This window comes from Gavia stellata, chromosome Z, assembly GCF_030936135.1.
Source record: "Gavia stellata isolate bGavSte3 chromosome Z, bGavSte3.hap2, whole genome shotgun sequence".
Taxonomy (NCBI): Eukaryota; Metazoa; Chordata; class Aves; order Gaviiformes; family Gaviidae; genus Gavia; species Gavia stellata.
Genome location: NC_082637.1, coordinates 28,499,421 through 28,511,921, shown reverse-complemented (window position 1 = coordinate 28,511,921; position 12,501 = coordinate 28,499,421).

Here is a 12,501-nt window from a genome sequence, read left to right as displayed (position 1 = left end):
GCAGTTCTGCAATATTGACACCAGCCAACTGGGAAATCCATTTTCAGCTCACATATGAGAATCAAGGGCCTTCAGTCAATTCTAACCAGGAATCTATGAGCCCTGAGCCTAAGCTACCAACCTTTCTGCTATTGTTTTAGCTAAGAAAATCAGTTTCAGCTGTTAGCCTTTTTTCTTCCTCCAGTGAAAACTTGGTCATAATTCCTTTGAAACCAAAGTTCACATCAACATTTGCGATATGAAGTCTGGAATAACATATTAAAACTTCAAGAGCTGTCGTAGAGATCTCGGAGATAAAATCAGTGACAGACGCCGTTGCAGCAACCTGGCTGGTAAGCCAAATCAGAGGCTGATATATTCTCTGTCCTGCTTTCACTCTAGCCAGTTCTGAGCAGATTTTGGAGAAGCAAAGAAAATAGGATATTCCCATCACGTCCTGCTAAGGAGAATAAAAGAACTGGAAATATGGCAGTAGGCCTCAGAATGAGCATTTAAGAATCAATAGCCCTGGCCTGATGTCCATAACTCCTCCACAGCAGCATAACAGCAGAGCCACCAAACTGTATCTTCACTTGGTCTTTCCACTGTTTCCTTACAACACTACTCATTGTTTGTTTCCCATGCTAGACATCTTGCTCGGGGCATAGGAATCATCTTTTGGTCTGCGTTGGAACATCTGCATGCATCAGGCAGATCTCATTGTGTGGGGTGGGATATCCTGACATATGGTATTACAACCATAAGAAATTACGTTTTGCTTTTGTTGTATTTAATAATAGCTAGAGATACTGCAATCATTAATCCCAGCTATGATGTGAAGCCAGCAGGCCTGGATCTCTTCTTTTTGTGTTGTTCCCCACCATTTACTACTCAATGCCCTGCTCTGTTCCCTTCCTGTCTAAAAATACCCATTGATCCTGTCTTTTCCTTCCATAATTTGGCCATTAGTAAGAGCTGAAAGCCTTCTCCTCCACAGCTCATTCTTTACTAGCTGTTTTCAAATTACATCCAAAAACAAAGCTGGCTGACATATCCCCTGAAGCAACAGAGAGAGAAAGAGCAGGAGAGAGAGCATTCCCCTGAAGAAAGAGCCACAGGACCTCATTGTGTTCTTCCACAGCTGTTCCAGTTAAACATCTTCCTCCTGCTCCCTTAGCTCTTCTCAATCCCATGCTTGGAGAGTTGGGGATTTGGGCATTACTGCTGCTGATGCAGTGATTGGGCTAACCCCAGGCACCAATGCTGCTCAGTAACTCTTGAAACAGAGGTAAAGGTTCATCCTAGTGCATTGTGGTGGTGACTAGAGCAATAGACTTTTGCACAGATTAATCCAGCAACGCTAGTATATAAGTATTTAAACTGTTCTCTGAATTGCAGTAACTGGTCAAACCTGTTCTAAAAACAGCTTCTGGCTTTGAGAGCAAGCAACTCCGCTGACGCTGCTGCTGGAGGGGATCCGATGTTTCAGATGGAAGTGTTTTACACCAGTTTGGACTTTCTCCAGGCAACTGTAAATGATTTTTGGGACAGGGCAAAATCCTACAGCTATCTCCCTAACTCAGTCATCACTCTTAGTTTGCAGCATTCAATACATTTTTTCCCCACCTTAGAAAAACATATCACTGTAGGCAGAGTGCATATTCCCACCAGGTACTTTAACATAAGCTGTTAATGACTTGTGACTTCCTTATGCAGTCAGGCAGAGAAGACTTGTTTCACACTAAGCAGGTAAGCAAAATTTAAAACAGATGGTTCCAAAAAGGAGGGGCATTGAGAGAAGCAGGATTAACATAATTTTATATACCTAAGCAGGGGGGACAAAGCATGGGAGGAAAACAGCAACACAGTGACGGCCTTCAGTGCTTACTTGGAAGACAAGACAAGCAGCTCACTATCTGGGGTCCTAGAAAAATGTCAGTTAGGAAGTTCTTGGAACTACTTACAAACCTTGACCTAGAGCATCCATTTAATATAACAAGGTTCTTGGTCAACTTCTGGTGTGTACAGTTGGACTGTAAAGGCACACTGCGAGGCATTAATCATGTAACAAGGATAAATCAGCCATGAGAAGACCACTTTAAATTTCATGAGCCATCGTGTGAATCCAATTTCACCTGCCTTTCCAGTTCAAACAACAGAACTACATGCATATGTGGATTTAAACAAGTCCTCCCTTTATGTAATAGCAGCTACAGTTGGAGTGGAGGGATGATGCAAATGAAAGCTTTTCGTAACACTTTACCAGCACCTCACTTCGCTTGAACAGGGAGCAAACTGGTATTTGCAATCAAACTTAAATCTGGTTCCAGTAATTAAAGGGAGCTTCTAAATCTTCTCCTCAGTGGCAAGAGACTCTATTTACTCGTTAATTAAAGACTGTTTCTTAAGCCCTTTCAGTGCAGACATTAAAAAAAAAAAAAAAGAAAAAAAAAAAAGAGTGAGAATGCAAGGCTGAAATTATTGGTTAGGCTCTAACTAAAAGCAAAGATTTACATTTATGCACTAGCTCATGTGTGCCTGTGTTTTGAAATGTCTTGTTTCCTTTGATACACCTGAGGGTGAGAAGGAAGGCACATGTTTCCTAACAGCTTCATGGGCACAACTGAGCTTACCAGAGCCCCGGGCCCCAGCTGGGATGGGCAATGGGTGACAGTGCTGGCACACCTGGGCTATCACATGCACTGGCTGCACAGCAGGTCACTCCATTATCAGCGCTGCAGGGGACACGGAGTGTACTCTGGGTGTCTAGGGAAATACTGTACGAGAGAGGAGGAAGGACAGTAAGGGACAGATTAGCACAGCTGCAATATTAGCACAACTTTATGACTGTCAGACCGATCAAGGAAAAAGTACATATGTGATATCTTTAGATGTCAGCATTATTTCCCTTTGAACAAACTTTCCTATGTTTCATTCTAGCCATTGAGCTCATTAATTTTCAGAGTAAGGGTGGTCCTGCAGTCTGGATGCTGTTTAAGGCTCTGGAAGATCAGGATTTGTTTCCGTCCCACACCACAAAGCTCCTTTGTAACCCCTTGTTATCACACCGTAAGACAGTACAAATTACAGCTTACATGGCTATACTCCTGTGACTCCCTGTACTGATGTGATTGCTCAGTAAAATTACCACATGTATACAAGACTCTTTGCCCCTCTTTGCCAATGCACAGCATGGAGCCTCCCTTCACGGACCTGTTAGAAGAACGAATACGCTAGAAACCATATGGTTTCTGGGATCCACTTCAGTGGACACAAAATAGGTTTTCAGCCAGAGAAGCATGTTTGGGCTGTTCTTAGATCCTAACACTAAACTGCAAAATCAGATTTTCCAAAGCCAAGATCTTAAAATATTTTGCTAATGCATCTGATCAGTTAAAAGTAAATTCTTGCAGATTCAATGCTGAATTCTCTGCAGGGTGTCATTCAGTCAGACAGAAGTGAGTATTCCTGCCCCAAGCCAACAAGCAGCACCGTGTGCAAGTCGGTACAGTTCAAGCACAAGCTGCTACTGCTTCAGCTAATACACTCTGACCCTATACAAGGCTTAATTCCTCAGATTTAGAAAAATGTTATCTAATCCCACACAACTTTCTGTCAGTCCAGGCCATGAACAGAAAGCGGTCTAGCCACAGTGTACCGTAGGGTTTTGACAATTCTCTCCAGTATGTTGTTAAAAAAATTCTCCAGCATTCTTCCTCATAAATGTAGGACTCTGAACGTTTGCAGTAGTTTACTGCATAACATTTAATTTGATAATACTTCTCTACCTCACAGCCAGGATTAGAAAGATTTATTCCATTCCTATGCAGATGTCTGTTCTGTCTTACGCAGCTTCTTACACCGTCTTTATCAGCATAAGACTGAGTAAATTCAAACTGTATGCTGAGCACACATGGGTGTTGCAAAGGACAGCTGTTGTAGGTATACACCTGTATTTATACATGCACATATACACACAGGCTGCTACGCTTTGGTTTAGAGAAGTTGAGGAAGTGTGAGCATAAAGGCAGTTTAATGGGTCTATGATTCAAAGGAAGTTTATTTCACAGTTTTCTAAAAACCTTTTTCTTATTTATTCTCTCACGCACCCCAGTTCTCCCTTCCTACAAAAGTCCTGTCTCCTGCCCAGGTGGTCCTAACCTTTCTGTGGAGGTGCTGGGGAAGGGACGCAGACCCCAGCTTGGCACCTGTGGCACTCAGTGAGTTGACAAAACACCATGCCCTGCAAGAGTCATACACCACAACATAGCTTTATGAAGACAGCCTTCGACTACTGTAATAGCTTAGCAGATAGGCATGAAACCAGGATAAAATCTGATACAAAACCATCCTAACCACTTGCGTTGCGTACCTGAATCAGCTGCCTTTCTTCCATATGCTTAAATCTTGCTGAGTATTTTGGAACAGAGGCTGCATAAAAGGTCTCCAGAGACAAGGGCAGTTGTATGGCGGTAGTCCCTATGCTGGTTGCGTTCACACTCCTGAATTCAGCACAAAACTACATTCCTGGTCTTCAGAGGGCCCTCTGCCTTTTTCCTGGCTCTTGCCATCTCACAGTTATTTTCCATCAGGCATAGCCTCCTATCTTTGCTGGTTTGATTGTCTCCCTCTCCTCTGTATGGTTGTGGCTGTTAGGAAGTTTCTTTCTCTACCAGCTAGGTTAGCTTTTGGAAAGCTCTACCTCAGCCTCCTCAGCCCTCCCCACATATCTCCTTTCAGTCATTCTGCTTGTTTAATCCTCGCTTTGGACTCCTTTCTCATCCATAGCAAGGAAGTGTGACAGACAAGTAAATCTTCAGCTGTCATCACTTCTCCCCTGGCAAGAAGAAGGACTGACAACCTGGCCTTTTCCCACGGCTGAGCAAACTAGAACCCATGGGCTACACATTTGCCAGTAAATTAAACCACTAATCTGTTGTGCTTAACTGTTACAACAGGTCTAGGTGTACTTTCTGCCAGGGCAAATTCACATTCCTCTGAATATTACTGATTTATATACATTATTGATTGATTAGCAGGTTCTGTTGTTGTAATGGGATGTTTTACCTCTTTGTTGCACACTTTCCAACAGGAATGATCTGTCTCAATTCACTGATCAAAAACTGATCACAACCTGCAAAAGGCAAATCCTGCTGTGGTGAAAGTCAGCAAAGTGCAATGCCATGCAGCTTGCTCTGTTTGTGTAAGTCACTCCAACGCCCAGCATCAATCAAGAGGTGAAAGTTGCTGACAAAAGCCACCTTTCATAAACATTTTCTCATCCCACCACTGTCTCAACCCTTTCTTTCTCTGGGAAACAAGCAGCCTTTTTGCTTTGCTCCCAAATTCTCCCAAAAAGTATGTTTCCCAGCAGTGCCTAACAAAGCCCCACCTTCCCTTTTGAGCACTTCACAGTTCCCCATCACGTTCTGGTGGCCAAAACAGTCAAAAAGTTATGAAAAATCATCCTTCCATTATTCGCAGGGCAGAGCATACAGAGGTAACAGAGCATCCCCTCTGCACAACCCCATCATGTCCTGCAGCGGCACTCACATACAGCCCAAACTCCTCCTCGCTGACAGCAGGTACAGTCAAGCAGTACTAACCGCTCTTTAGCCAAGGCTCCATCACGAACTGTACAGAAAACACAAGCCTACTCAAAGCATGTAAGCATGTCTTCAGCATTTAGAAAAAAACAGACATAAGGCATCAAGTAAAGAAAAAATCCCTGTCTTGGAAAAGGGGGATATTTGTGAAGGCTAGTCCAGAAAATTGCCTCTAAAACATGGAGAGGTCCAAAGAAAAGGAAGAGGCTTCTCTAGGCTTTTGTTTGCTTATGTATCAGTGTGACCTTTCAAGTTAGCTGTACATCTAACCAGTTGTATTTTTTTGGGAGGGTGTCTTAAGCTCTGAATTTCAGTTTCCAGCCACACTCAGCCATCACTTGGTGTTTCCCAAGTAACTCCATCTCCATGGAAACACAGGGGGGAGTGCCTGAGATATGTTCTCTGTATTGTTGTCAACGATTAACATTTGAAGGCAATAGTATGATACAAACAAGATAATTTGATTAAATTATATAGAGTTATGGTTGCCTCAATATGGGAGAGATGACTTCTTATCCTTCAGAGATTATAGGATAAGAACAGTCAGTTGCTTCCACCCTTTTAGTCTTCATAACCAAAAAAGAACAGTTTTGACTTGATTCTACTGGCTGTTCGTTTAAGATTTTCAGCAATAACAGTTAGACCTTGAATCTCTTTGGCTTTGCAGTCAGGAATGAGTCCTGACCAGAGAACATGGGTTTGCATAATGCTACATTTTCACAGTGTGCAGACATTCCTGTAGATGTAAAAATACATGTATTTGGGGGAGAAATAGCAGCATAAGAGTTTTTCAAGTTTCTCAAGCTAATGAAGACCAATTTTTAAATTAATTTAAATGCCAAATTCAACATCGCCTGTAAGTTGAAGATTGTTCCATTGGAGGCAGAGATATTCCAGTACCTGAACATCTTTTGAACAAAAGGCACCCTATTGGGAAGACTGCAGAGAGACTGTGTATGATCAGAGGAAAGTGGGATTGGATGTGCACTGATCAGATACACCTAGCAAATTTCTACAGCTCATTAATCCCTTTGTAGCTATGGCCTATATCACTGTCGTCATGGTTTTTTAATGCAAAAAGTGAACATCTAAGACTATTTTAAGCATGTGTTTTGAACAGCAGGTATCTTGAAGAAAAGACATTCAACTTTTTGGTTGAAAATAATTATTTTTTAAACTGTGGGGAGACAAAAACAATAGGTGAAAGGTTGTGGCTACAATTCATGGAAGAGGGAACAAAGAAAAAATTGAGTTTTGAATCTGCAAAGGCTGTTCTCCAGAAAATTCTCCCTGTTCTGGAGATCTCCTTACCCACATAGACCTGTTTGAGAGAATGCTTGTGGACAATGGCCACAGTCAAGGCAAACTCCACATTTTTCCAGGTTATTTTTTTTGCAGGAGTATTATTGGAAGTATTCACTCAATGCCAGCAGCACGGTCAAGACAAAACAAGCAACTAGTTCTCTTTCTGATCTATAACACAGGTTAACTAATCCACTTTTTAATTTACTAGTAAACCAGCAGTTAACTATCTGAAGGCCTGTCCTGCCTTCATGGCAAACAGTTTTTGTAGCTTTAGTTTGATGATTTAGCTAACAACATGTGGAGGCTGATTTCATTCCAGATCCCTACAGAAATACAAAGTATTTGGCTACAGCTATCCAGTTAAATAAAAACAGTCTTTTGATCTTAAAAATCCCAACAGCACCATTATTGCCACCCTCCAGCTGCACAACAGTGTGCATGTGTTTTTTTGAGAGTGAGTCCAAAGCATACGTATGCAGATCTGAAACACAACAGGAACGTTTATGTCTGGAATGATTATTTTCATAAGGGCTGATGCGTTTGTTGATGATTTGCATTTCATCTCTACACATTAGGCTGGTGAATAAGCCATGTCTTATTCTCTATGTCAAACACAATACACTATTTACTCACTTGCTAATAAACTTATTCCTCCTAACAAAGCCCCTCATACTGTCATTTTAGAACCTGCAGCAACACCTTCTCTGCATACAATATACCAGTGCCATAACAATGTACTATTAGCAAGCTTTGTACTTTGTTGGCTATAGGTCTATTTAAGTTTTGCTCTGTTCCACACACCCATTTCCTACTAATTTCTTTGTGAGCACTATGTTACCCAAAAGATACAGAATCCAGATCTCAGCTGCTGGCAGAAACGGGCACTTACCAGCTAATAACAAGAAATATTTTCCTTCCAAACCTTACATATTTTAATGTATTTGCTAGCCAGCCCCCACCCCAGAGATTATCTACCTCGTCCATTGGAAAGATATAGCCTGTCTATAAAACAACAATGATTTCTAGGTGTCTGCCTTATCATAAAAAGACTGATCCTTCTTTTATTACGTTATGAAAATATATTTTAAGTGGCAGAGCAGCAGACTATATCTCTGAAGCTCGTATACATGGTTAATATATTCAGGGTTTATATAGTAAAAGTCCTGGTGAAAGCAGAGACAATACATGGAGTTTGTAATTTAATAGATACTGCCTGTTCTGCAAGAGACTCTAAATTCAGCAGCTATATTATAATACATCATTCTCATTTTAATTTAGTATGAAATCTTGGTTAGATGAGTCATAGCTAGCCTCTACTAGCTTATGCAAACCATACAAATTCATTGTAAATTACTTCAATAAAACATCCTTTCTACTATAATGCCATTTCAGCAGATGATTTAAAAAAGAGAAACATTTGCCTATTTTTAAAACACAGCTGAATTGAAAAGATGTAGTCAATGACTTGATGGGAGAGTGTGGAGACATATCCAGACTCTTCAGAGCAGTGCCCAGTGACAGCACAAGAGGCGGTGGGCACAAACTGAAATGTAAGAAATTCCACTTAAACATAAGCAAAAATGTTTTATTGTGAGGGTGGTAAAACACTGGCACAGGTTGCCCAGAGAGGTTGTAGCATCTCCATCCTTGGAGATATTCAAACCTGACTGGACATGGCCCTGAGCAACCTGCTGCAGCTGACCCTGCTGGGAGCTGGGGCGGAGGTTGGACTGTACCGTCTCCAGAGGCCCCTTCCAACCTCAGCCCTTCTGCGATTCGGTGACTGTGTGATGCTTGAACACGTTGCAGAGACACTCATTTTCAGCTTGTCATACTCATAAAACTATAAAATTATCATATGCATCATTTTCCAGGTCCTGCACGCAGGTCCTGGGTTGAGGTCTTCTGTCCCTTGCTGCAGGCTCAGGTGATAAATGAGGTGGAGGCAGAGCATTTCCCTGAGCTGGGGCTGCTGGCAGACAGAGTAACTCTGAGACTGGTCACAGGCTGCTGTGGGAGAGGTAATACTCAGTCTAGGTGACTTGAAGGAAAGCCTTTTGTATCAGGAAAGCAAAGAGAAACTTCTCAGGAAGGTAAGTTATGCCACAGGTGCCTGCTGCAGGGTTTCTTGCAACTGCTCTGATGCATGTTATAAGGAGGATAATCCATGCAGGTTGCTGAACTAGAGTAAAAACCGTCTGCCCCAGTCTGATGGTAGCCCTAGTCTATTCACCCGATCCCAAGATATGGTCAGTGCTAACAGCGCATTCATGGAGCACGTCTCCGTCAGAGGTGCTGCTGGTGTTCAACGGCACCAGAGAATGTGTGGATCACTAGTTGTCATGGCCATAAGAGGGGAAAGAAATAAGTTTAAGACTTTTGTGTCTAATTCTTCACAAATATTGTGAACTCTCAGTCTGGGCTGTCATGATCACTAAGTAGCTAGTCTCTTCCTATTTATTCGGAGAAGAAAAGGTAATGCCATTTCCCTCTCTGAAAATACAGTTCTTGGCAACCTGCTTGAAAGTATTTTATACTTTTTTTTTAATGCACACATCACTCTTTAGATGGGAAATTTCAGTGAACACAAATTATGTTTCTGCATTTTATCCTGTATAGAAACTAATATAGCACAACTAAAAAAGAATGCTAAATAAATTCTAAAAATGACAATCTAAAACTATTAAAATTGTATTGATTATAAGCTCGGTATCAGGATTTGCCAAACCATCTTAGTTGCTTTCTGTCTATTGTGTTGTTCAAGCACCTTAGGAGCAGGTAATCTCTGTTTGTCACAGTAACAATCTTTATGATGTCCTCAATAGAAAAATTAAACAGTTTGGCCATCCCTCAACTCTTTATATCAGTACCCTGCGGTGGTCCATCATGAAATTACTTCCTATTAGCATGGGCCTCAATCCTGCAACAGACACATGCTAACATTATGGTCTCCGAATGAATCCACTGAACTCAACAGGAGTACAGAATCACAGAATCATTAAGGTTGGAAAGGACCTGTAAGATCATCAAGTCCAACCATCAACCCAACACCACCATGCCCACTCAGGCAGTGTGAAGTTAAGCACACACAGACATGCTCGCAGGGTAAAAGTTGTATCTGAGATGACAGGGGGAAAGCCAAGGCATTTTATAGGCCAGCTTTTAACCAGAATAGCTCAAGAAAAATAGGAAAAAAAGTCTTTATCTATTTTAGAGATCAAAATTAATCTATGGTTTGCTATTCCAGCTAAGTTAAAAATTACTCTTACACCTTTTTGTTTAAATATTCTTGTTATGGGGCTTGACTGTACAAATGTCTAAACAGCCAGCTGGTTTACCTCTGAATTTATAAAGCCCATATCACAGTTTTTAATCTTTTTTTAAACCATAAATATTTTTCCTCCTTGCAACTTTGAAATGGATTAAAGCAGGAGAAAGAAATGACTTGTTTCTCCAAGGATCGAACTAACTGCACGGAGTGAGAAAACGTGCCTCAGCTTATTGGCAGCTGCATTTGTAGTTATCTGAAGATGAGCCTTGGCGTACCCTCAGGATTCAGGGCCGCGTCCTCAGTTTCTAGGGCTGCAATCAGCTCTGAGCCATCTGTCCACCAGGGCCAGCAATTACAGCAAGGCCATTTCTCCCCATTTTTTGTTCGTGGTTCCGGGCAAGCAACACCAAGCGGCAGCTTGACACGACCCTGAACGAGGCAGAGGTTTGAGGTGAGTGTGCCCTACCCTTTCCTGAAAGCAAGACAGAATAGACACCCACAGGCTTTTGATCAATAAAGCCATATTTTATTATAGCATCAAATAAAATAACTTTTAAATAGAAACACCCAAATGCACTGTGTGAGGCGAACAAAGTGGAGGTGGAGACAAATACCATGTTTTCTTGGAGGAAGAGTGTGAGACAGAAAAATACGTATTTTTCCCTGCAGTCTTGCCCAGTAGTCCAGCAGCTGTGAGCATTGAAGAAACCCCAGAAAAATCTCCTCTGAGTCCCTAGGAAAATCTCTTCCTTCAGCATCTCGGAGGCTTTGTGTTAGGTCTGCTCCAGCTGGAAAAAAAGCTCCTGTATTTCCCAAGGTGCCGCAGTCACCACTTGTGCTAGCAACGCCTCCACCCCCGCCTCCCGGACTGCACACCCAGAGCATCTCCCACAAGCAGCTGCTTTTACCCAAGAAGATCTCTCTACATCCTATAGTGCCCACCTTGCTGCGATGCAGCGGCAAGCAGGACACAAGCAGGTGGGTTTCCTGGCTGCTGCCAAGCCACACATTGAAAAAAAGTTCCACTTTTATATGGAAAACCAAGCAAACCAAATGTCCATCACAAGGTGATTGGCAAAACAAATCTGCAAAAAACATCAGATGAGGAAAGACAGACTTACCTACTCTGTGACTAAAGGGATGGTATTTTCATCTGTGTGGGAGGTGGGGAGAAGGGAACTGTTTCTATCAACTCAAACTGATTTGCTGAAAATGCAAAGTAGCTAATAAATCCTGACATAAAATATCTCTGGTAACAGGGAGGGAGTTTGGATGCCCATGAGCAGGGCGAGGTGGTCCCTTCGAGAGCGTCTGCACGTGCCCAACTGTTCCAGAACCCCATTTGCAGGATCAAAGTTGAAAGGCATGTTTCAGCTGAACAGAAGAGGACATACATCAGCACTGGTGACTAACCCTTTTAAAGCTAACAAAACACTAGCTAACACAACACATCGGATCTTGCCTTATGACATGAGTATTTTCAGGGTTTTTGCAAAGTTAACCAGAAACAGCTAGATACAGGCCAGTGCCAAACAGGGTTGCAAACAGCTAATAGCATCGAGCCATGTGAAAAAGGGGCTAAAGCTCTGCTATTCGGGTAGAGAGAGACAAAGGCAGATCCTCTGCAGGATTATCAAGCTGTGGGATACAACTCCTGGACTATATTCAACAGCAATATGTAAGCAAATGCCGTCACAACCTTTCCACCTCCCTTCCTCCTAACATCTGCAAGATTCGCTCCTCTCCTCGTCTAACTGTATGGGCTGGGGCAATGGCTCTGGGATGAGTTTAGGCAGGAACGGACTGAAAGAGCAAAGGGGGTGGATGTGTGAAGGAAAGTAAGGTCTAAATTGGCATGGAAATGAAATCTGGACCACTATCCTGTGTGCCCAGGAACACTTCAACCAATTCACTGACCTCCTCTCACCCAGCCACTTCCCATACCATGAGCCAGGCCACTCCAGCCTGGCTTTTTATTTTGCCCTAGGAGAAAATCTGCATTGCCTGAACCCCTTTACAGAGATCCCCAGGCTTTATCTACCCTTTCCAGTATTTGTAAGACAAGATGTTTCTATTTTTGGAATGGAAAAGAAAGCCTATTGCCTTTAAGATAAAAAGTCCGACCTGCATCTTTCTTTTGCTCAGTACCTCTCCATACTGGTAGGGATGTCGAGGAGCAGGATCGCGTTTTGAGTCTGTGTAAATACTCTGCTACCAGCAGCTCCCCAAACCTGTCTGCTTCCTATCAGCACTCTTTAGCTAAAGAGTAACTGTCTGCCTGAAAGAACTATTGTCCCTCACCGCTATATAAAAAGCCAGCTCGCTTGTGTTTACCTTGTG